The sequence below is a fragment of the Rhinolophus sinicus genome, chromosome 14 (genome assembly GCF_057876585.1).
Source record: "Rhinolophus sinicus isolate RSI-liver-muscle chromosome 14, RSI-T2T, whole genome shotgun sequence".
NCBI lineage: Eukaryota > Metazoa > Chordata > Mammalia > Chiroptera > Rhinolophidae > Rhinolophus > Rhinolophus sinicus.
In genome coordinates this window covers 111,519,923-111,546,324 of record NC_142514.1, presented here as the reverse complement: position 1 = coordinate 111,546,324, position 26,402 = coordinate 111,519,923, and the positions used below count along the sequence as shown (strand labels likewise).

General features: G+C 41.6%; 1 pseudogene; it reads left to right on the top strand.

Annotated features, from left to right (window-relative positions):
- The first annotated feature begins 21,403 nt into the window (after window positions 1–21,403).
- Window positions 21,404–22,327, top strand: LOC148755799 (serine/threonine-protein kinase MARK2 pseudogene; annotated as a pseudogene).
- The last annotated feature ends 4,075 nt before the right edge of the window (window positions 22,328–26,402 follow it).

The following is a 26,402-nucleotide window of genomic DNA, read 5'->3' as shown; positions in this document are numbered from 1 at the left end:
AGTTTTTCCTCTATGTCTCCAAAACTGTTTCTGATTAGTTCATTCACTTATTCTTTTCTTTAGATTCCACACATAAGTGAGATCATATGGTATTTGTCTTTCTCTGTTTGACTTATTTCACTTAACATAATGTTCTCTAGGTCCATCCATGTTGTTGCAAATGGTAAGATTTCTTTCTTCTTTATGGCTGCGTAATACTCCATTGTATAAATGTACCAGTTTCGTAATCCAGTCATCTACCGATGGGCATTTTGGTTGTTTCCATGTCTTGGCTACTGTGTATAGTGCTGCAATAAACATAGGAGTGCATAAATAATTTTCAATTAGAGTTTTGGATTTCTCCGGATAGATACCTAGGAGTAGAATTGCTGGATCATATGATAGTTCCATTTTCAGATTTTTGAGATACCTCCATACTGTTTTCCATAGTGGCTGCACCAATCTGCAATCCCACCAACAGTGCACAAGCGTTCCCTTTTCTCCACATCCGCGCCAGCACTTGTTGTTTGTTGATTTATTGATGATAGCCATTTTGACTGGGGTGAGGTGGTATCTCATTGTGGTTTTTATTTGCATTTCTCTGATGGTTAGTGAGGTTGAGCATTTCTTCATATGTCTGTTTGCCATCTGTATGTCCTTTTTAGAAAAATGTCTCTTCATGTCCTCTGCCCATTTTTTAATTGGGTTGTTTGTTTGGAGTTGAGTTGAATGAGTTTTTTATAAATTTGTGATATTAACCCCTTATCAGATATATCATTGGCAAATATCTTTTCCCATTCAGTAGGTTCCCTTTCTGTTTTAATGATGGTTACCTTTGCTGTGAAAAATCTTTTTAGTTTGATGTAATCCCACATGTTTATTTTTTCTCTTACTTCCCTTGCACGAGGGGATATATCAGTAAAAATCTTACTCTGGGTAATGTCTGTGAAGTTTCTTCCTATATTTTCTTCTAGGAATTTTATGGTTTCAGATCTTACACTTAAGTCAGGTATCATTATACCTCCCACTTTATTCTTATTTCTCAAGATTGTTGAGGCTTTCCAGGGTCTTTTATGGTCCCATATACATTTTAGGATTATATGTTCTATTTCTGTGAAAAACGTTTTTGGTAGTTTGATAGGAATTGCGTTGAATATGTATATTGCCTTAGGCAGTATGGACATTTTAACTATATTAATTCTTCCTATCCATGAACATGGTATGTGTTTCCATCTATTTGTATCTTTTTTCATTTCTTTCTGCATTGTCTTATAATTTTCTGAGTACAGATCTTTTACTTCTTTGGTTAAATTTATTCCCAGGTATTTTATAGTCTTTGGAGCAATTGTAAATGGGATTGCTTTTTTAATTTCTCCTTCTGATGTTTTATTATTGGTATATACAAATGCAACTGATTCCTGAATATTAATTTTGTATCCTGCTACTTTACTAAATTCATCTATCAGCTCTAATAGTTTCTTGGTGGAGTCTTTAGGGTTCTCTATATACAGTATCATGTCAACTGCATATAATGACAATTTTACTTCCTCCTTACCGATTTGGATGCCTTTTATTTCTTTTTCTTGTTTGATTGCTGTGGCTGGAACTTCCAGCACTATGTTGAATAGAAGTGGAGAAAGTGGGCAACCTTGCCTTGTTCCTGATCTTAAGGGGAATGGTTTCAGCTTTTCCCCATTGAGTATGATGTTAGCTGTGGGTTTATCATATATGGCCTTTATTATGTTGAGATATGATCCCTCTATTCCCACTTTCTTAAGGGTTTTTATCATAAATGGCTGCCAGATTTTATAAAATGCTTTTTCTGCATCTATTGATATGATCATGTGATTTTTATTTTTCATTTTGTTAATGTGGTGTATCACATTAATTGATTTGCGGATGTTGAACCATCCTTGCATACCAGGGATGAATCCCACTTGATCATGGTATATGATCTTTTTAATGTATTGCTGAATTCTGTTCGCTAATATTTTGTTGAGGATTTTTGCATCTATGTTCATTAGCGATATCAGCCTGTAGTTTTCTTTTTTTGTGGTGTCTTTGTCTGATTTTGGGATCAGGGTGATAGTGGCCTCATAAAAAGTGTGAAATGCTCTGAAAATATCAATTAAATCCAAGTGGTCCAATGTGTCATTTAAGGTTGTTGTTTCCATATTGATTTTCTGTCTGGAAGACCTGTCCCTTGTTGTCAGAGGTGTGTTGAAGTACCCTACTCTGATAGTGTTACTGTTGATCTCTGTCTTTATGTCAGTCAATATCTGTTTTATATATTTAGATGCTCCTATGTTGGGTGAATAGATGTTTACTAGAGTTATGTCCTCTTGTCGGATTGATCCCTTTATTATTATATAGTGCCCATCTTTGTCATTTAATATGTTCTTCATTTTAAAGTCTATTTTGTCAGATATAAGTTTTGCAACTCCAGCTTATTTCTCATTTCCATTTGCATGAAATATTTTACTCCAACCCTTCACTTTCAGCCTGTGTGTGTCTTTTGATCTGAGGTGAGTCATTTGCATACAGCATATACAAGGGTCTTGCTTTCTTATCCACTCAGCCACCCTATGTCTCTTGATTGGAGTATTTAATCCATTTACATTTAAAGTGATCATTGATAGGTACATAGTTATTGCCATTTTTAAATTTGTAGTTAAATTGTTTTCATCTTTCTTCTATTTACAGAAGTCCTTTTAGTATTTCTTGTAATGCTGGCTTGGTGGTAATCAATTCCTTTAGCTTATTCTTTTCTGGGAAGCTTTTTATCTCTCCATCAACTTTAAATGATAGCCTTGGTGGATAAAGTAATCTAGGTTGTAGGCCTCTGTTTTCCATCACTTTGAGTATCTCCTGCCACTCCCTCCTGGCCTTCAATGTTTCTGTAGAAAAGTCATTTGATAGTCTTATGGGAGTTCCCTTGTATGTAACCCTCTGTCTTTCTCTTGCTGCTTTTAGGATTCTCTCTTTGTCTTTAACCTTTGCATTTTAACTATAATGTGTTTGGGTTTATCCTGGTTGGAACTCTCTGCACTTACTGGGCTTGTATGTTGGTTTCCTTCATCAGGTTAGGGAAGTTTTTGGACATTATTACTTCAAATATGTTCTCAATCCCTTGCTTCCTCTCTTCACCTTCTGGTATTCCTATGATGCGCATGTTGTTGCGCTTGATGTTATCCCAGAGGTCTCTTAAACCATCTTCATTGTTTTTTATTCTTTTTTCTTTCTGTTGTTCTGTTTGGGTGATCTCTGCTAACTTGTCTTCCAGGTTGCTGATTCGATCCTCTGCTTCATCTAACCTGTTGTTAATTCCTTCAAGTGAGTTCTTTCAGTAATTGTGTTCTTTAGTTCTAACTGGTTGTTCATTATGATTTCTCTATCCTTCTTTATGTCATCGCTAAGCTCCTTAAACATTCTTATCAGTGTTCTGAACTCTGTCTCTGATAGGTTGGTTACCTCTGTTTCATTTGGTTCCATTTCTGGAGGTTTCTTCTGTTCTTTTATTTGGGACATGTTTCTTTGTTTGATCCTGGCTGACTCTCTGTGTTTGCTTCGATGTATTAGGTAGATCCCCTAGAGTTCTTAGTTCTTGCTGGGTTATCTTATGTAGTATGTGTCCTTTATATTTGACTTGCACTACTTCATTCTTCTCCTCTGCGTGTGCTCCAAAGGTGACTCTTGTGTTGTGTATATTGTCCTGTTAAAGAAGATCTTTAATTGCTTTTCACTTGTGAATAGGTGGGGTTAACTCCTAGGCTGACTAGTTGTGACACTTGGCTCTGCCCACCGCAGGGTGTTCTGCTGCGTGAGGGTTGACTGCTTAAATGTAGTTTGGCCTATATGGGCTCTTGTGCCTATAGAGAATTCTCTCTGGGTGTGTCACTTGTAGGTCAAACCCGGTAGTACTCTGGTTTGGTCTGGAGTTGGCCTCTGGGTATGTTGAATCTTGTGCCTCTTAAGCTGGGCTCAAAGGCCTTCGAGCACCGGTGGCACTCCAAGGGCCTCTTGGTCCAGTGCACACGCAAGATGCTGGTCCAGGTAGGGGCACTGAGCAAAGGCCTTTCTGCACAAGGGGCGTCCAAGGGCCTCTAGCCCACTGTGGTACGATAATCAGTTTTATTGAACTTACAACAAACTTGCCAGTGCGAAGAGTTCTTGGCCTTCTGTGATGTGTAAATATCGTAAACTTGTTACTGGTACATAAAATTTCTTGTACTTCATATCTGTTCTTGTGTTTTGTAATTATCTGTTACATAAAATTTCTTGTACCATAATATATTTAAAAATGCTAAAATTCCTTTATGATACCAAAAAACAAGTACCTAAATGTAAACAAATAAAATTTTGAATTAAAAAATTAAAATAAAAGATTTTTTTCCCCCTGAAAGTTTGGGCCAAAAACGTGGGTGCACATTATACACAGGAGCGCATTATATATAGCAAAATTTGTACATCTTTTGAAATAGAGCTCGTGTTAATTTCCAGATGAACTGCAGTTGTCAGAGAACTAGCCTATAACCACGTCTAGTGGCAAAAGTGTAAGTGGAGATTCTGATTTGAAAAATATGCTACCAGTCTTGATAAAATAAAAATTGTGGCCTCTTCCTCTCTGTAAATATCCATAATTATAGTCATAAGCCCCAGAGTGGTTTTCTAGAAGTAGAGTTAATTGTAGGAACATTATAACAATATTTTCATAGCAAGGAACAAATTGGAAAATGAAAAATTTTAAGAGAAACTTAGGAAAAAGATGTGGGTATTAGATTCATAAAACAAGAATGTTTGTTACTCACTTCTAATTAAGTTCTTCTATAACAAGTAACTTCTATCATAGTCTACCAGAATAACTCATTGTACCAAGTTGAATAGTGTCTCCTAAAAGCCCAAAGCTGTGAATGTGACTTTATTTGGAAATAGGGACTTTGAAAGTTAAGATGAAGTTACACTGGATTAGGGTGAACCCTAAATTCAATGACTGGTGTCCTTATAACAAGAGAGGACAGAGAGAGACAGACACAGGGGACAAAGCCATATGGAGACGGAGGCAGAGACTGGAGTGACGCATCTACAAAACAAGAAATGCCACGGAGTTCTGGCAACCACCGGAAGCTAGGAGCAGACCCCCCTTAGAACTACAGGAACCAACCCTGCCAACACCTGATTTCAGACTTCTGGCCTCCAGAACTGTGAGAGAATAAATTTCTGTTCTTTGAAGCCACCCAGTTTGTGGTACTTTGTTACAGCAGCCATAGGAAACGAATGTACTCACCCTGGGTCAAATTTTATATGCCATTTCGTTATGTTTTCTATTTACTGTATATACCCCATAACATCTCCTCCTTGAAATCCCTGGGAAGTTACAAAGTATCAAGAGAGCTTTTTTAGTAGACATATGGAAATGTTTGTATCCCATTGTTGAAATAAATTTATAGGCCCAAGATGGAACCACACCTCCGTGAGGTGCCAAGTCAGCAAACTGAAACAGGTAACATTTTTTTTGTCCCTATAAATGCTCTGCTTGACCAGAAAAGCAGTATGTCCAGCTAGGCAATCCCCAATTGCAAGAACCTAGAATGATTTCCTTGTTCTAAATAAGGTCAGATATGCAACCCCAGCAAATCAATTTAAGTCAAATACACTTTCCTTATTCTGATTGACATGCTAGCCTCATAAGAATATCCATGACCTTCTAGCCAATCAAGTCCTGCTTCCACATTGCTGCTTCTAACACTCTTTGAAATTTGCTCTTGCCCAAAATCCTTTAGAAAGAGTGCTCCACTGCTTGTGAGACATTGTACTCTCCCAATCCATGAATTGTTTGCCCTTGAATAAGGATATCAAACTTATTATTAAATTGTTTTATTTTTGTCATTTGACACCATGGTTCTGAGTAAGAAAATAATTACCATAGGAAGATACACAAACAATAGAAGATAACTCCTAAAAATAGCTTTCATATGACTTATCTTGGGATCTAGAACAAAAAGATACAAAGGAAGATATGTTGGAAAGGTCTTAAAGAGTATAGGACAGAAGTCCTGTTTCTCCAGAGAATGACATTTAGCCTTGATACATGTTCTTCCACCTTCAGGCAATATGGTTTCATCAACAGTGGTTCCCAAGCCTATCAATTCAATTTTACAAATAGTGGGCCCTTAATTGAGCAAGGAACTGCACTAGAAAGTGTGCGGAATTTTTAAATGATTAAAATAGTTTTCCTGCTTTTGTGCTTTAGATTTGGAGTGATCCCTCAGCCACAGACTAAAGGGAATGATCCAAATTCATATCTGGTATCTCAGGCCTTGAACAATGAAGCATAGGTTCAATTAAGAGAAAAACTGAGGATAGTCTAGAAATACCACACATTAAAAACAAACGTAATCTTGCTGACCATGACTTACTACTCTGTACATTTAGAGAGTCTACTTCAAAACACAGGCCAAAAGAAGCAGGCCCGCAGCTAATCCTTACTTACCTCAGATGGTATAAGGATACTATGAAATGTTCTTTTCTTCATTCAGTGAACACAGAAGAAGGTAAACAAGGTCAGATTCTAGAGATGATAAAGAAGTAGGACCGTAATGTGATGTGGGACGGGGCAAGAGATTACATCACAATTGCTAACCTGGGAGAATGAGATAGTTATTAAGTGGAACAAGTTTGTGATAGATGATGAGATGTTCAAGAAATTGCTAAAAACACATGTTGATCTCGGGAGTGGGAGCCTGGGCTGGAGACGGTCTGAAGCATCAACATGCAGATAGTGGCTGAAGCCAGAGAAGCAAGCATGGAGAACTGAGATGAAGTCCTGAGGCGTGTAGGCAGAGAAAGGGCCAGAGAACGAGACTGAGAAAGCTGAGAGAGAAGCATGAGAACAGTAGAGAATAGTATCTTTGAAGGTAAGGGATGAAACAAATCAAATAACCAGGAGTGTTCAAGGCACAAATACTGTAAGGAGATTAAGTAAGAGGAAGATGGAAAATGAACTTCTGATTAAGCAACAGGGAGGTCACTGATGACCTTGGGAAGAGGACCAGTGGGGACATAAAACCAATGAGTACCAACTAGAAGAAATAGACAGATTGTGGACTACTCTTTCAAGATGTTTAGCAAAGAGTGGAGGAAGAAGGACAATAAGATCATTTCATGGTCAAGGTAGAGGGAGGAATTTTTTTTAAGGACGGTGGATACTTGAATGTAAGCCAGTGGTTCTCAAACATCAGTGTGCATCCGCCTCACCTGCATGGCTCATTAAAGTTCAGATCGCTGCGCCCCACTTGGGCTCTGAATCAGTTGTGCTGGGCTGGGGTTCCAACAGTTCTCTAGTGATGGCAATGCTGCTGGTCTGTAGACAAAAACCCCTGTCATAGGCTGAGGAGGAAATAACCAAAAGAAGGATGTTGGGAAGATATAGGAAAGGTAGACATTCTTAGAGCAAAAGAGAAGGCAGGAGGAGGGATTCAGTGAAAAGGTAAAATAGTTGGCCTTGAATAAGAACTGAGGTATCTCTTTCCTGTGAAACAGGCAGACAGATGAAGATGTGCACTGTTAGAGGTAAAGTTCAGAGGTGGAGAGAAGGCAAGTTATGTAAGCCCATGCCCAAACGTCTTATTTTTTTCTCCCTGATTTGTCAAAGCAAGGCCATCTACTGAGAATGGAAGGGATTAAGTTCGGGTAGGGGGGGAAATTACACATTTAGCAGTCACAGGAAAAGGACTTTGTAAAGGTATTCCCAAGCCCCTTTTCCTTTCTTTCTTTCTTTCTTTCTTTCTTTCTTTCTTTCTTTCTTTCTTTCTTTCTTTCTTTCTTTCTTTCTTTTTCTTTCTTCCTCCCTCCCTTCTTTCTTTCTTTCCTTTTTTCTTTATTAGTTTCACATGTACCAAACAATGCCACAGTTAGACATTTCACCCCTCACAAAGTGATAACTCCCCTCCCCCAATCTATTGCCCCTCTGACATCATATATATTTGTTACAATTCCATTGTCTTTATTCCCTATGCTAGAAGGGAGGAGGGTGGGAGTGAGGGAGATGGGGAAGGGATTAGACAGCATAAACTGGTAACTACAATATTGCCCATTCTTTCTTATAGCCATGGTAATTATGGTCTCTTAACAAGGAGTGCTAATTTTCAAACCTGGCTCATTGCAAGGTTGGCTCTTTCCTCGAACTTCTTTGCCTTCCAGGTTCCCGCTGCTAACCACCAACCATCAACCACTATTGAAGAAACATTTAAGTAGTTATCAGTCTGCCTCAGTAGCCATAATACAATACAGGAAGTACTGCATTTATCATTAAATGAAATAGCAAAACCCAATAACACCCAGTGAAGTCTACTATCATTCTTTAGATAAACAGCCTAAAACTAGAGTAAGTTTGGATCAGCATTTGTGGCATTAGGTCATTACGAATCCATAGAACAAAACTACGCTCTTTCCTCACTCTAGGATCTTACTACCAAAGATTTTTAATCTTGGGCGTTGGAACACTTAAAATTTATACACAGAATTGTTTATATCTTTATATGCATGTCTTTTCCTTGAATCAGATGCTCATAAAAGTCTGCAACTCCTCAACAGTCTAAGACCCCTGCTCCAGACTGTCCATTGGTCAAAACAGAGGTTTAGTGACATACAAAGTCTGTATTTGATTTTATAGCCTAGAATAAGCAACTACAAAATAAAATCTCCCGATTCAAAACTTAAAATATTGAACTCTACTCTGTTCTCAAGCACACAGCCTCTTACTCACTCTATCTACATCTAGTGCCTACTACATGTCACACATAGTGTCACGTTTCTTTTTAGTAGGACTGGATCCAGCTTTTTATATTTTGGGGATTCTCTCCGAGAAAAATAATATAAATTCCCAGGGTCTTTCCCAGAGCCTTGGAAGGGTCTTGTGCAAGTAAAGGGCCCAGAAGTTTATGCTTAATGGTAAGTCTCTCTCTAGGTTCTCATGTATCTTATACTGAGACCATATGTTTCTCTGCCTTCATTTACAAGTCAACTTCTCCAACCCCTAAGTCTCAGTTAAAGTCCAAGGTTTAGTTTAGGGCCATTATTAAGTGCCCTAGACTGTCTGTCTCCCCTAAAAGTCACATATTGCAACCTAATCCAATGTGATGTTATTAGGAGGTGGGTGGGCCTTTACCTTGAGAGGTAATTAGGTCATGAGGGAGGAGACCTCATGAATGGGACTGTGCCTTTATAAAACAGACTCAGAGACCATTCTAAGCCTCTTTTCTGCCATGTGAGAAGTCAGCAGTCTGTGACCTGGAAGAGGTTGCTCACCAGAACCTGCCCATGTTGGCACTTTGATCTTGGATTTCTAGCTTCTAGAACTGTGAGAAATAAATTTCTTTTGTTTGATGAGACAGGAAAAGAGTTAGCAGGAATGAGCTTGTGATGAGACAGGTAAAGACTTATGAGGAGCAAGATTGTGAGTTAACAGGAATGAGCTTAAAAATGAACCGCTTGGCTCTGAATCCCCTGGATAGCACTGCACCTGTAAGCTGACAAGCACCTTACACCCATCATAGATGGGACCGGAACAGTTTCCAGAAGAAGCCAACTGCAATGGCAGTCCCCTACAAGCTAACAAGCACCCTACATCCAGCACAGAAAAATATAAAACCGCAACACTCCTGACCATCATTGCAGCTGTCTACTCTAGACTCTGCCTCCAGTAATTTCTCTGCTGGTGCTTCTCTTCTTAAATACATTTTCTGATTTCTACCACTCTGTGCCTTGTGAATCGTTTCAAAACCTGCAAGTGACCACAACATTTTTCTGGGGGAAAAGGAGATGCTTTCTCCTATCCTCACTGGGGTTCCTTCCTTGTGGATCTATCCCCTCTGAGACCTACACTCCAACGTGTGGTGCAGTTGGCAGCGGCAGCTCGCCCACAGCGAACCCACACATCTAGTAAGTTCTCTCTCTCTCTTCTCTCCTCTCTCCTCTCTCCTCTCTCCTCTCTCCTCCCTCCTCCCTCCTCCCTCCTCCCTCCTCCCTCCTCCCTCCTCCCTCCTCCCTCCTCCCTCCTCTCTCCCGATTCCATGAGTCTCTCACAGACTCCCTTCACATTAGGTGGAATTGAGTTTCCTGGCTGGGACTACTCTCCAGACGAATCAAAAGCCCATCCTATTAACCAAGGGGGATTCCCAAGGCCAAAGGTTGTGAGACTCTTTTACTCCTTATCTCCTCCACTTTCACGTTGTAGTTGCTCACAGGAGCATCAGTCAGTAAGTGGATACTCTTGGAGACCTCCGTGGGGTACTGGGATTCCACAGGCCGGGTCCGCTACCCTTGAACATAGTAGTGCTGGGGACGCCCTCATAGCTAAAGGTCACTTTCACTCACACACGCTTTCTGTCGGGTATGCAGTGAGGTGCAGAGTCAGAATCACTGTTTGAAGACTCAGAGGGAGGTCCCTCGACTCCCGCCCAGCTGTCCCAAAGCACTACCCCTGCACTCATTGGAGGTGCCCCCTCTACTCCCCAAGACTCCTCTTGGCTATGTCTCCTCTCGGCTGTCTTCTTAAGAATTGGACAAAATTTAACCTCTCTCCTCTCAAAAAGAAAGATTTTTCCAACCCTCAGGAACTTTCAGGATCTGTTATTTTATTACAAAATCTTGTATTTTATTACAAAAGCCTATGCTTTCGAAGGTTACAAGATATGTTCCTGAATTTGCCAATGGAAATGCTAATTGCTTGCTTTTAGTTATCAGTAAAATTAAGGTTTTAAAGGTTATAGATTAATTAAGTAAATAAATTTGAATATCAAAAATAAACTGGTAAAAATTAGAGTTAAGTATTCTGTCTCTGGTAAGTAAGACAAAGTCTGTTAGTCTATTGGTCAGCTACTAATATTACAAAAACGTTTTTTTTCCTAAAAATCAAACATTATATGTATTATCAGAATAATTTATCTGCTTTATATAATCTTAATTAGGCCTTTGATTACACAAGAAAACTAACTCTAAGAACTAAGTTTTGCTACTGCTAGGTTTCTTGTGCCCTTCTTGGTGTTAGATATAAGCCAATATAAGTAAGTTTAGCTTGATATTTTCCCTAACTTGGCAGAGAATTATAATAGTTCTGGCCCACTTCTGCATCCCTGAAAAAGAGGCTCAGATCCCAAAAGAAGTCCAAGAAATTTGAGGGCCAGAGTGCGGGTTAAGAGAGAGTACACGGCTCCCATACCAGTCAGGAAATTAACAGGCTTACCTGCCATGACAAGGAACACCCACAGTTCCACTCCTGTGACGATAACAGCCTATTTCTTCTTGGGAGCCTCTGGAAGCCTCAGGCCCTTCAGTCCATTACAACAATCTGTGAGGAAGGAGTAGGTCCCCACCTTCCTTCAGAGCAGGGGACAATCCCTCCTCCAAAGCCCTTTTAGTTCACACAGGGGGCACAACTGCTTTGCAGGATTAGGACACTCCTTACTCCAGTGGTCTTGGCTTTCACATCCAAAACAGGCTTCTTTACCTGGTGTTCCTCTTCTGGGGTTGACAGGTGGCCCTGTGGTGGTTTGGGCCTTGGGCTGTCTATAATGGCAGCCAAAAGTCTGGCCTATCTCTGGCCTTGTTGTTCCTTTCCTCGCTTTGCCTCTCTCAGTTGTTAAGGACATTTAAATAAAGTCACTGGCCTTTTAGGATCTGAGCCCTTTGTCAGGAAGGCAACCCTGGGCCAGAACTATTATAATACCCTGCCAGATAGAAAAATACCTCAAGCCAAGCTTCCTTTTATTGGCCTATATCTGACACCAAAGAGGGCACATGAACAGTCCCCAAATACAGAAGTTTATATAAGTATTAGCAAAACTTAGCTCTTACAATTGGGGAGATTTAGTTTCTTTAAGTAACTAAGGACGTGATAAAGATAATATAAAGCACAGAAATTATTCTGATAACATATATAATCTTTGCTTTATAGGGGAAAAAAACCTTGTTTTATAATACTAGTAGCAGAACAATAGTCTAACAAACTTTATCTTACTTACCAGAGAGAGAAAATTCTAATTTTGTACAAGCATACTTTTGACATTCAAATTTATTTACTTAATCCATAATCTTTAGAACCTGAATTTTTACTGATAACTAAAAGCAAGCAATTAGCATTTCCATTGGCAAATACAGGAACACATTTTGCAACCTTCAAAAGCATAGGCTTGGGTAATAAAATACAAGATATATTTATTAACAGATCTTAATTGATCTTTTAACGTTCCTGTGACAAGAAGCCAGAAATAGATGAAATCAGACCCATATAATAATTAATACTTCAGCATTTCATTATTTTGAAATCCCTAGATATTCAATAATTTTTATCAGTTAACACAACTTAGCAAAACTAAAATCTTAAGTTACTAATAGATGCTGGGAATCTATGTTCAAGCATCCAAATCATATAATTATTACTGAAAAGTTTCATCTAAAACCTTATTTTAATTGCTTCTTCCTAGTTCTTAATTCTACGAGATTTTAAAGTTAATTATTACCCAAGCTATTGTCTTGATAAATTTTGTAACAGAGCTAACATGAATTTATTTTGGTAAACCCAGGTAAAACAAAAGATACCATATTTAATGTTAATAACCTTAAAAGATATGTCTATTTTTCAAGTTACCTCAGCCTCAGGCAGTAGTGGCTGTGTTTACACTTCTGGTTATCTGCAAGATCTTGAAAGTTACTGAGAGTTGGAAAAATCTTTCTTTTTAAGAGGAGAGAGGTCAAATTTAGCCCAATTCTTAAGAAGACAGCCGAGAAGAGAAACTTAGAGAATAGAGAATAGAGAGGCCACCTCCCATGACTGTGGGGGGAGTGGTTCATAACAGCTGGGTGGATATCAAGGAGCCTCCTTCTGAGTCACCAAACAATGATTCTCTGACTCTGGTTTTCCGATTTAGCCCGCACCTTAACACTTACCCAAGAGAAAGAGCCCAGTCAAGCTACGAGGGTGTCCCCCCCAACCCCCCACCCCTGGCACTACTAAGGTCAAGGGTCATGGACCTGCCTGTGGAATTCCCGGTGCCCTACAGAGGTCCCCAGGCATTTCCATTTACCCTACTGATGCCCTGGCAAGCCACTGGAGGTGTTACAGCAGCACTTCCCCAGAAGACGGAAAAATATGAAATGGAGGAGACAGGGAGAGAGAGACACACAACAGAAAAAGAGAGTCCACACCAAGTTTGGCTGTGGGAGTCGCCCTTGGTGAATAGGAAGGGCTTTAGAGTTCCTTGGAGAGTAGAACCTGCCAGGAGATGTCATTCCCACAAAATTCACAGGGGATCTGCGAGAGACTCATGGAAACGAGAGGAGACAGAGAGAGAGAGAGAGAGAGAGAGAAAACCTACTAGCATGTGTGGGTTCGCTCTGGACGAGCTGCCAACACACTGGAGAGTGGGTCTCAGAGGGGATAGAGCCACCAGGAAGGAAGTCTGGTGGGGACAGGAGAGAGTGTCCCCGTATGGGCCACCAAAAATGTAGTGGTCGCTCAGGTTGTGAAAATTCACAAGGCATGCAGAAATACAGGAGAAAGATTTATTAAAATAAATCAGGAGGGAGAGTCAGCTGGGCAGTGTCTAGAGTAGACAGCTGTGCCCAGACAGAGGGGTAAAAGTCAGAAAATTTACTTAAGAGAAGAAACATCAGCAGAGGAGATGCCGGGGACAGAGTCTGGAGTAGACAGCTGTGCCCATAAGAAGGAATGTTGGGTGTTGTGTTTTTCTATGCAGGATGTAGGGTTCCTGTCAGCTTGCAAGGGGTTGCTTTACAACTGGCTTCTTCTGGGAACCGTTCTGTTCCCACAGCTAGCCAGGGGTCCAGAGCCAAGCAGTTAATTTGTAGCTCATTCCTGTTAACTCACAAGTTTGCTCCTGCTAACTCTTTACCTCTCATCCCAAGCTCGTTCCTGTCCACTCTTTCATAATATATATATATCCATCAAAAGCAAAGTCAAAAAAATAGAAAAATGGGAAACATACTTATAATGCATATCATAATTAAAGGTCCAATTTCCCTAACATATTAAGAGCCCTTAGTATGAATAAGAAAAAGGACCTGCTCCGCAGAAATATGGGCAAAGAACATAAACAGAAATATCCAAAGATATTCATCTCACTCACTCATAATAAGAAATGCGAATCTTAATAGTTCAGGAAGCTGATTTGTGGTGACCTGTTGGACTGGACCAGTTAGCTTGTTTTCTCTTGTTTTATTTTTATTCTGTTTAGTTTTTCTCTTTTATCTTTACACTTTCCCTCATTTTCTTTTCTTTTTTTTTTTTTTTACAACTTTCCATATTCTTATTTTTCTTTGTTCTCTTTTCTCAGTCTTCTTCTTTTTTTCTTTCCAGTCTTCTTTTTTCCTTTTCTTTCTTTTTTTTTTTTTATTAAATTTATTGAGGTGACAATTGTTAGTAAAATTACATAGATTTCAGGTGTACAATTCTGTATTACATCATCTATAAATCCCGCTGTGTGTTCATCACCCAGAGTCAGTTCTCCTTCCATCACCATATATTCGATCCCCCTTACCCTCATCTCCCACCCCCCACCCCCCACCCCCCTTACCCTCTGGCAACCACTAAACTATTGTCTGTCTCTATGAGTTTCTGTTTCTCATTTGTTTGTCTTGTTCTTTTGTTGTTTTTGGTTTATATACCACATATCAGTGAAATCACATGGTTCTCTGCTTTTTCTGTCTGACTTATTTCGCTCAGCATTACCCTCTCAAGATCCATCCATGTTGTCACAAATGTTCCTATATCATCTTTTCTTACTGCCGAATAGTATTCCATTGTGTATGTATACCACAACTTCTACATCCATTCATCTATCGAAGGACATTTTGGTTGTTTCCATGTCTTGGCCACTGTAAACAAAGCTGCAATGAACATTGGAGCACACGTGTCTTTATCTCTAAATGTTTTCAGATTTTTTGGGTAGATACCCAGGAGAGGGATTGCTGGGTCATATGGCAATTCTATTCGTAATTTTTTGAGGAACCTCCACACCGCCTTCCATAACGGCTGCACCAGTCTGCATTCCCACCAACAGTGTATGAGGGTTCCTTTTGCTCCACAGCCTCTCCAACATTTGTTATTATTTGTCTTGTTGATGATGGCCATTCTGAATGGGGTGAGGTGATATCTCATTGTGGTTTTTATTTGCATTTCTCTGATGATTAGTGATGTTGAGCATTTTTTCATATGTCTATTTGCCATTTGTATGTCCTCTTTGGAGAAATGTCTCTTCAAGTCCTCTGCCCATTTTTCAATTGGGTTGTTTGTTTTTTTGTTGTTGAGTTGCATGAGTTCCTTGTATATTCTGGATACTAGCCCCTTATCGGAGGCACTGTTTGCAAAAATCTTCTCCCATTCAGTTGGTGGCCTCTTTATTTTGTCGATGGTTTCTTTTGCTGTGCAGAAGCTTTTAAGTTTCATATAGTCCCATTCGTTTATTTTAGCTTTTACTTCCATTGCCTTTGGAGTCAAATTCATAAAATGCTCTTTGAACCCAAGGTCCATAAGTTTAGTACCTATGTTTTCTTCTATGCAGTTTATTGTGTCAGGTCTTATGCTTAAGTCTTTGATCCATTTTGAATTAATTTTGGTACATGGTGACAAATAGCAGTCCAGTTTCATTCTTTTGCACGTGGCTATCCAATTCTCCCAGCACAATTTATTGAAGAGGCTGTCTTTGCTCCATTGTATGTTTTTAGCTTCTTTGTCAAAAATTATCTGTCCATATTTATGTGGTTTTATTTCTGGGTTCTCAATTCTATTCCATTGGTCTATATGTCTGTTTTTCTGCCAATACCATGCTGTTTTGATTATTGTGGCCCTGTAGTACAAGCCAAAGTCAGGAAGTGTGATACCTCCATTATAGTTCTTTTTTCTTAAGATTCCTTTGGCTATTCGGGGTCTTTTGTGGTTCCAAACAAATCTGATGATTTTTTGTTCTATTTCTTTAAAATATGCCATTGGGATTTTGATGGGGATTGCATTGAATCTGTATATTGCTTTGGGTAATATGGCCATTTTAACTATGTTGATTCTTCCAATCCATGAGCACGGAATGTCTTTCCATTTCTTTGTGTCTTCAATTTCTTTCAGAAAAGTCTTATAGTTTTCAGCATATAGGTCTTTCACATCCTTGGTTAAGTTTATTCCTAGGTATTTTATTCTTTTTGATGCAATTGTAAAAGGAATTGTTTTTTGCATTTCTTTTTCTGAGATTTCATTGTTGGTATATAGGAAGGCAATGGACTTTTGTGCGTTGATTTTGTAGCCAGCAACTTTACTGTATTCGTTGATTGTTTCTAATAGCTTTTTGGTGGAGTCTTTAGGGTTTTCTATATATAGCATCATGTCATCTGCAAAGAGTGATAATTTAACTTCTTCATTCCCAATTTGGATGCCTTTTATTTCTTTCTCTTGCCTGATTGCTCTGGCAAGGACTTCCAACACGATGTTGAAAAGCAGAGGTGATAGGGGACATCCGTGTCGTGTTCCTGAACGTAGAGCAAAGGGCTTCAGTCTTTCTCCATTAATTATGAGATTAGCAGAGGGCTTGTCATATATGGCTTTTATTATGTTAAGGTATTTTCCTTCTATACCTATTTTATTAAGTGTTTTAATCATAAATGGATGTTGTATCTTGTCAAATGCTTTTTCTGCATCAATTGATATAATCATATGATTTTTGTCCTTTATTTTGTTTATGTGATGTATCACATTGATGGATTTGCGTATGTTGAACCATCCTTGTGCCCCGGGGATGAACCCCACTTGGTCATGATGAATAATCTTTTTAATGCATTGTTGTATTCGATTTGCTAGAATTTTATTTAGGATTTTTGCATCGGTATTCATCAGAGATATTGGTCTGTAGTTTTCTTTTTTTGTGCTGTCCTTACCAGGTTTTGGTATCAGGGTAATGTTGGCCTCATAAAATGAGTTGGGGAGTACTGTTTCTTCTTCAATTTTTTGGAAGAGTTTGTGCAGAATTGGTATTAGATCCTCTTTGAAGGTTTGGTAGAATTCACTAGTGAAGCCATCTGGTCCCGGACTTTTGCTTTTGGGAAGGTTTTGGATGACTGATTCAATTTCGTTACTGGTGATCGGTCTGTTTAGATTTTCCAGTTCTTCATGGTTCAGCCTTGGAAGGTTATATGTTTCTAAGAACTTGTCCATTTCTTCTAGGTTGTTGAATTTGGTGGCATATAGTCCTTCATAGTATTCTTGGATGATCCTTTGTATTTCTGTGGTGTCCGTGATATCTTCCCCTTTTACATTTCTGATTTTGTTAATCAGTGTCTTCTCTCTTTTTATCTTGGTAAGTCTAGCCAAGGGTTTGTCAATTTTGTTAATCTTCTCAAAGAACCAGCTCTTTGTCACATTAATTTTTTCTATTGTCTTTCTGTTCTCTATTTCATTTATTTCTGCTCTAATTTTTGTTATTTCCTTTCTTCTGCTGACCTTGGGTTTTACCTGTTCTTCTTTTTCTAGTTCTTTAAGGTGTAACATGAGGTTATTTATTTGGGAATTTTCTTGTTTCTTGATATAGGCCTGTAATGAGATAAATTTCCCTCTTAAAACTGCTTTCGCTGCATCCCAAAAATTTTGGTAGGATGTATTTTCATTGTCATTTGTTTCTATGTATCTTTTGATCTCTCCTCTAATTTCTTCTTTGACCCAGTCCTTCTTTAAAAGTATGTTGTTTAGTCTCCATGTATTTGTGTTTTTTCCCACTTTCTTTTTACAGTTGATATCCAATTTCAAAGCCTTGTGATCAGAGAATATGCATGGTATGATTTCAATCTTTTTAAATTTGTTGAGACTGATTTTATGTCCCAATATATGGTCTATCCTTGAGAATGTTCCATGTACACTAGAAAAGAATGTGTAGTCTGATGTTTTAGGATGAAGTACTCTATAAATGTCAATTATGTCCATTTCATCTAATGTGTCATTTAGGGCTACTATTTCGTTATTTATTTTCTGTTTGGATGATCTATCCATAGCTGTCAATGATGTATTTAAGTCCCCTAGTATAATTGTGTTTTGGTCAATTTCTCCCTTTAGTTCTGTTAGTAGTTGCTTGGTGTATTTCGGTGCTCCCTGACTGGGGGCATAAATATTGATGACTGTTATGTCTTCTTGTTTTACAGTCCCCTTCACCATTATGAAATGTCCATCTTTGTCTCTTGTTATCTTTTTCACCTTGAAGTCTGTTTCATCTGATATCATTATGGCTACACCTGATTTTCTCTGGGCACCATTTGCTTGGAGTGTCAATTTCCACCCTTTCACTTTCTTTGAGTCTATGCTTGTCCTTGTAGCTGAGATGTGTCTCTTGGAGACAGCATATGGTTGGGTTTAGTTTTTTAATCCAATCTGCTACTCTGTGCCTTTTTATTGGTGAGTTCAGTCCATTTACATTTAGGGTGATTATTGATATGTGAGGATTTCCTGTCATTCTATCTTTAGTTTTCTGGTAAGGGTGTGTCTCCATTGTTTCTTTGCCTTTTTGTTGTTGTCTATTATTTCTGTGTGGTGGTATTCTATGATGTTTCCCTGTGTTTCTTCTTTTATTTCAGTATATATTTCAGTTCTGGATTTTTTTTGAGTGGTTACCCTTAAGTTTATGTAAAAGTAAGTTTGATATTTAGAGTATTCCATTTTCTTCAGCACGCTTACTTTCTCCATTCCCATATTCCGGTTCAGGCCTTTATTCTCCCCCTTTTTGAGTTTTGGTTGCCACAAATTGTCCCTGTTGATGGTGGTCGAATAGCCTCCTTTAGTATTTCTTGTAGTGCAGGTCGTGTATTAGAAAATTCCCTCAGCTTCTGTATGTCTGGAAAGGTCTTTATTCCTCCTTCATATCTAAAGGATATCTTTGCTGGATATATTATTCTTGGCTCATGATTTCTCTCTTTCAATAGTTTGAATATTTGGTTCCACTCCCTCCTGGCTTGTAGAGTTTCTGCTGAAAAATCTGATGATAATCTAATGGGCTTTCCTTTGTAAGTTACCGTCTTCTTTTCCCTGGCTGCCTTGAGGATTCTTTCTTTGTCGTTGATTTTAGACAGCTTCAGTACAATGTGCCTTGGAGAAGGCCTGTTGGGATTGAGGTAACTAGGTGTTCTATTTGCTTCTTGGATTCGAGGGTCCAGTTCTGTCCACAAATTTGGGAAGTTCTCATCGACGATTTGTTTGAATATATTCTCTGTTCCCTTCTCTCTTTCTTCTCCTTCTGGTATGCCCATTATTCTTATATTGCTCTTTCTGATGGAGTCAGAAAGTTCTTGTAGAGTTCTTTCATTTCTTTTAAGTCTCAAGTCTCTTTCTTCTTCTATCTGTGTCATTTCCAGGTTTCTATCTTCGATGTCACTGATTCTTTCCTCCATCTGGTCAACTCTACTACCTAAGCTGGTTATTTCATTCTTAATTTCTTCTATTGAGTTCTTAATCTCCAGAAATTCTATTTGGTTCTTTTTTAAAATTTCAATCTCTTTCGTAAAATGCTCATACTGTTCTTTAATTGAGTTTCTGAGTTCATTTAACTGCCTATCTGTGTTTTCTTGTATCTCGTTGAGTTTTTTCAGAACTGCAGCCTTGAATTCTCTGTCATTTAAGTCACATATTTCTGTATCTTTAAGTGCCTTTTCTGGAGATTTTTCACTTTCTTTCTGAGCTATCTTGTTGCCTTGGTTACTCATGGCGATTACTGGTTTACTATTTCTCTTCCTAGACATCTACAGGAGTGACTTCTGCAACAAGTCGATAGGAAGAGGTCTTTCTTTTGTTCAGCAGTTCTGTTTACTCCTGCAGGGATCCGCCCAGATAGGTGGGGTCAGGGGCGGGGTGAGCTGTGAGAGGTGGCCCAGAGCAATGGCGGCGACTACCACCACAGCCGGTCCTGCTTCCACAGCTCTCTTCCCTTTGCCGGAACTAGTTGGGCTGTGGATTTGTGTTTGTGGGTCACAGTTCTCAAATATAGCAAATTTTCTGTTGTTTTGATCTGACACTGCTACTGTTTCGCTTCTAGCACCGGGCAGGTGGGGGCGGGGCGAGCTCTGGGAGGGGAGGGAGGGGGCGGCTAGTCTCAGTGCCTAAGGCTCCGGTCTCTGCTCGGCAGTGCGGGCTTAAACCACCGTTTTCAGCCTTTTTCCCTCAGTCTTTTCTCCGAGGTCTCTGCCGTGAGCGTTGGGTTCAGCCGTGTTATATGCTGTCCCCTCAGCCCTGTGGAGCCCTGGCGGAGCCCTAGCAGTCCGATCTCCCGCAGCTGCGGTAGTTCTGGGAAGCAGCGAGCTCGACGCACTGAGCTGGGTCTGAGTCCTGCGCCCGCGGAGCTGCGTCTCCGCACTTCTCCCTTCCCTCCTCCCTCCACTCGCGCGAATCTCCCACCTGTAGGTGATTTCAGTCGGTAGTGGGCCTCTTAGTCTTGCCTGTCTGCTGTGCAGGGAGTCCTTTGTGGAGTTTTTGTTGTTCGATTCTTTGTAAATTCCAGGGGAGCTTTACAGAGGCTCACCTCACTCCGCCATTTTTCCGGAAGTTCTTTTCCTTTTCTTTTACTTAATTTTCTTTCTTGGTTCTTTTCTCATTGTTCTCTATTTTTTATTTTACTTGTTCTTTTTCTTGTGTTTTTGTTTTGTTGTTGTTTTTTCTTTTTGTTGATATTTCTTTAAAAGATTTTTATTAATTTTTTTATTTTTTAAATTTATTGGGGTGACAATTGTTAGTAAAATTACATAGATTTCAGGTGTACAATTCTGTATTACATCATCTATAAATCCCATTGTGTGTTCACCACCCAGAGTCAGTTCTCCTTCCATCACCATATATTTGATTAAAAGATTTTTAGTTATACAGTTAGCATTGTTATTACATTTAGTACAGTTAGCATTGTTCACTTTTATTAGCATCGTTAGTAAGCATAGTTAGCATTCTTTGTATTAGAATCTGCAGAGTATAGTTAGTATAGTTTATTGGCATCATAGTAAGCATAGTTAGCAGTGTTAGTACTAGTTCACATACTTAGTACTGTTTGTTAGCATAGTTAGCAATGATAGTTAGTATTATCAGCTAGTGTATCAGCTAGTTATCGTCACCATGTCGCATGAACTGACAGCCATCTGTACCAATGAGGAGCCCGATATTGGCCACTACAAGCTCCTGAACACCATTGGCCAGGGAAGCTTTGCCAAGGTGAGGTTGGCCCAGCACATTCTGACGGGGTCAGAGGTGGCTGTGAAAGTCATTCAACAGCAGGGCTACTTTAAATATTTAGAATTTCACTGCCTGTAGGTATTGAACCACCCTAACATTGTGAAGTTATCGGAGGTTATTGAAACCCCGACCACAAGGTACCTTGTTCTGGAGCGTGTGCACTGATTGGACATGCACGCTTACCTGACGATCCATGGCCGCCTGAACGAGAACGAGGCCCAAGGTATTTTCAGGCAGCTGGTATCCGCCATGGAGCCCTGCCACCAGAGGGGCATTGTACACAGGGACCTGAAGCCAGAGAATGTCCTCCTGGATGCAGAACGGAACCCAAAACTTATAGACTTTGACCTGAGCAAAGAATTCATCGGCTATCAGCTGAGCTCGTTTTGTGGCACCGTGCCTTATATTGCCCCAGAGCTCTTCCTGTGCCAAGGCTCTGACGGCCCAAAATTAGACGTGTGGAGCCTGGGAGTGCTGCTCTATCAGATGGTCACTGGGACCCTACCATTCATGGAAACAAGCTTCTATCAGCTATGGGAGCTGATGCTGACAGGGCATTTCCAAGTCCCCTCCTACCTATCTTTGGACTGCATAAGGATGTTGAAGAAATTAATGACAGTCAACCACAGTGACAGAGGAATGCTGGAAAATGTGATGAAGGAGAGATGGCTAAACCTGGGCCAAAAGGATGAACTCAGGCCTTCTACTGCGCCACCCTGGGACAACAAGGACACCTGGGTGACCCAGAGGATGATACAAATGGGGTTTGAACGGGAGCAGATTGAGGAGTCAGTGACACACAGTAGTTATGACCCACTGATGTCCACGTATCTAATTCTCAGTACCACAAAATGTGAGGCAAAGGGACACATAATCAAAGTAAAGCCCTACCATTCCTCGGAGTTGAGCAGCCCTGAGCCTTCTCCAACCCGCAAGGTTCAACCATCAAGCCAGAAGGCCAAAGAGCCAGCCAGTTCACCAGTCAGTGTGCAGTCGACAAACGTGACTCCCAAATACAGCCGGGAATCCAGCACCAGTATTCCCCAACCCAGCCTGGACTCTCGGACCAGCACTCCCCACCACACATGGATTTGAGGACCAGCGCTTCTCAAATTCACATAGATTTTGGGACCAGTGCTCCTCAATCCAGCCCGAAGCCCAGGCCCAGCACTCTGAAGCCCAGACCAGAGTCGAGGACTGCCACACCCTGCTTAACTCCCCAGCGTGGCCCTTAGGGGTCCCACTCCACCCACAGCAACAGTAGCAGCACCAGTAGTGGGGCCCCAGAAGGAACAAACTTGGAAAACTCTCGCCGTACTGGGCATCCTGATGGTGTGACCCCAGGCTCTTCCTCGGGCCAACGGCAGGGCTGAAGCGGGTGGCTAGGAGGTTCTTGACTTTTATTTTAAGAAACCTATGCTGTTGGCATTCCACCAAGAAGCAACATGTCAAACGAAACCAAGTCAAACCAATATAAGGTTTACATTGTGGACGGCCAAAGCAGGGCCATAGTCAAGTACTCAGGGAAGTTCTGGCCGCTCTCCCTGCATAGTAAACGCTGAATCAGAAAATGCAGAGCACCAGGGAGGCCGGCCACATGGTGCGGGAGATTGGCCAGAGGCTGGACGCAAACGGCTGCGGCTGGGAGCAGTGCAAGAACTACACGGCGTGTAAAGGACTGGGTCTGGCGGACGATGGAGGAGTGCCACCTGCCCAAGCCTTCTTCTCAGGATTCAAATCAGTATGGTACCTGGCATGTCTGTGTGGCCTTAGGAAGCATCGTACCCAAAATACCTGGTGAGCCTGGAGGACGACCTGGAGCCCCTGGGGGGACTAGAGGAGAAGCCGCCCTCACTGCAGGTCCACCTCTCACCCTCCGCCGGGTGAAACTTCAGAGACTGGACTGTCAGAGACCGGGGGCCATTCTCCCCACCCCTGCTCTTTTCTTCCATGGTTGTGGAGTGTGGGTGGTTCTTATTAAAGTACTGGGTTCTTCCAAATCTTGTAATAAACTGATGCCCTAGAAAGATGTCTCAGACGCTTTGTTTTGCACCTCCCTGCACAGAATTGGGGCTGTACATCCTCCAGGTTGAGAAGCGTGTAGTGATGTCATGCTGGGACTTAATCAGGACAACTAATGGAAAGATGACTGAAGACAATGATCCCGGCAACTCCCAACAGCAAGGAATGTGGTTCCACAGGGAACAGGCTGTGAGCCGGACTGCAAGGCAAAAAGGCAGAAATTGTGTCTTCCCTTCCTACACTCACATTACCTAGCGTTTTCAGAAGGACCGAGGGGGACTTTTGGTCCTATGGCCTGTGTTAATTAGGACCAAGAGGTCCGATGTAGGACAGCAAAGTCCCATGAACCAGCCTGTGTGGGGCGTCAGAGAAGCGGCTGGGTGTGGGCCCCAAAGCAGCCCTTAGCTGAGCAGCTGAATTTCCTGACTAAGGCAGGAGTTGGGACTTCCCGTTTCCCCATCAGGATGGGGCCCCAATCTCTGATTTGACCAGTGAAATGGAGGAGAGGCACAAGAGCAGGAGGAAGCTGGAGTGTTAGGGCATATAGGACAGAGGTGGGGGGCGAGGCTGAGGAAACCCCTTGTGCCCAGGACCACCCCCACTGGTGCATTGTGCTCTAAGCCTTCAAACTTAACCATCCCCCAGCTCAGGGCCTGGACAGCAGTCGCCTCCCTCCAATGACAACGCTCTGCTCAGGAGACTTTCTTCTTCCCTGACCTTGGCTGGCTGGCCCAGTGGCTGCCTCTGATCTCCCTCAGGATCCCTAGCTCAGTGCCACAGGAAGGGCTTTGGATTTTGTTCTGAAGAGCAGGGGATCCCCAGCAGGGAGGGCCATGATCAACTGCCATTGGACAAGACGCCTCTGACTGCTTGTGCACAGTGGGCTCGCGGTGGGAGAGAGAGAGGCTCAGAGTCAGTAACGGGGTCCCACCAGCTACCTGTCAGCAAATCTGCTGAGAATCACTCACTGGCCCACGATTTTCAGCTGCTTCCTGAAGCAGGAATTACTTGATGCAATTTTGTCATGGACAATCTCTCATCAAGCATGAACTCAGGATAGGAAGTGGTGGGTGGTAGGAAGGAACATTTAAAGGGGTGTGGCAGAGACATCCAGCTGGCTCCCCATGACCTCGCCCTCTTCTCTCTCAGAGCAAACTATCAGCAGACTTAGAGCTGGGAAAGTGACTGCCCATCTCTACAGAATTCCTGGCCTGTTCTGCAACTAGGCTGGGAGTGCGACCACCCTCTCCCTCCAGGACGAGAAGGGAAGCAATCTGTACAACTTCTGGGATACTTCCTAGGAGAGAGAAGGAGGCTTTCCTTCTGCTTCTCCCTGTGCCCTGCTGCTGGGAATGTAAACATGTGGCTGGAGCTCCATCCTGGACTGTGTAGATGAGGGCAACTTCCCTGGGATGACAGGACATCAGGGAGAGGAGTTTTCTGGGGCAGCCCTGCCAGACCAGGAGAGAGATGGAAACCTCTGTCTGCCACTCTCAGGTGGGAACCTTTGTTAGAGAAGCTGAGCTATATCCTAACCAGGAGAGTAGTCTTGGAGGGGACTTTTCTGTGTGGTTCCCTGGGGTCAGTATGCTCCAAGAACCACAGCTGTGTGAAATTGTCAACCCTCCGTTCCATGGGGTGACAGCCAAACTCAGCTCCAGCCCACTCTCCTCTCCTGGCGCTTCTCCAGAAATCTAACCTGTGAAGATGGACGCTCCCCACTAAATGAGTGTGGAGCGAATCCTTCCAGGGATGTCCTGTTGTTCTTTCTGCCAACACTACTGCACCCCCACGCTCTCCCAAAGACTCAGCTCCCTTTGAAATACGTTGTGCTGACTCTCTTCCTGCTAACATCTGTAGATATTAAAGAACTCAAGGAACAGGCTGTCTCACACCTGCTGTAACTTGATTATTTCTAGAAATATGAATTTGGAACTGACAAGTTCCCTGCTAAGCGGACAAGTTTAAAAGCCTAATTTCTAAAACCATCCAAATTCCATTCACAGTATGAAGGCAGAAAGTGGACTTGGTCAAGCCTTGCCTAGAGTTCTCAGGCTGGGAAGACAGATATTTAGGATTCCCAAGGTGTCTTGTCTTGTCCATATAATTTTATGTGCACTCCATTCTCATGGAGCCTGCAATTTTATGGGGAAAGGCAACTGTAATATATATTAAAACATTAAAGTTGTTGAGGACATTGTACAAAGAAAGGTATATAGTTCATTTGTTCTTCATATGTTTACTCTAAGCATCTGCAAAATGTCTTGTCAGGCTGGTGTCGGTAGAACGTATTAATAGAAAATGTGAGGTTCAGTAAGACCAACAGATCAAGAAATGACGGCCAATGAACAGGTAGTTTGTTCCTCGCAGTTCCCAGAGGAGGGGGAACGCCACACCCTTCAGGGCCATGCAGAGAAACACCAGGATCGCTCAGGAGGCAGAGGGAGCAGAAGGATCTGGGAGAGATTTTCCTCCCTGAAAACAAAGAGATGGGCAGGGAAGGAGGTGCCCCCTTGGTTTTGGCTTGAGCGCTAACTATGCAGATGTGATGGCTGGAGTGGAGGCAGCCATCCTGCAACCCTGATGGAGTGACACCAACATTCTGTGAATGGTGACGTGCAGAGGTGGTGGCATCTGAGTCACTGAAGACATGTTTGGGCCACCAGACCACCTCTGGACCTCCCATATCTCACATCTTTAAACATTGAGTGCGAGATGCCTTTGTAATAGTTTAAGCCACTCCTGGCAATGTTTCCTGTAACTTTAGCCAAACACATATCTGAATGATACAGCCTTTAAGACTCAGTGGAAAATCCTCTGTCCTTAACTAGTTCCCCAGCAGAACTGGGTCTCTGCCCCTGTCCGCCCACCCTTCACCCATGAAAGCAGCTCATGAGCTGTGGTGCTCTAGCTGGCTTGTTCGTCTTTGGTGTGTGACCATTTGTGGGGCAGGCCTCTGCCTTTTCTGCTCTGTGCGCTCTGAGCCTGCACATAATGGATCTTCAGGACACCTGAGGGACATCACTACTCACACCCCCACTATGGCCAGAAGCCTTCAGCCATGAAAAAGCCTGTTGATTCACTGTGGCTGAAGCACTGCTCCAGACCCCAGGGGCTTGTACAGCCTCTTCTGTGTGAAATGTGAGGT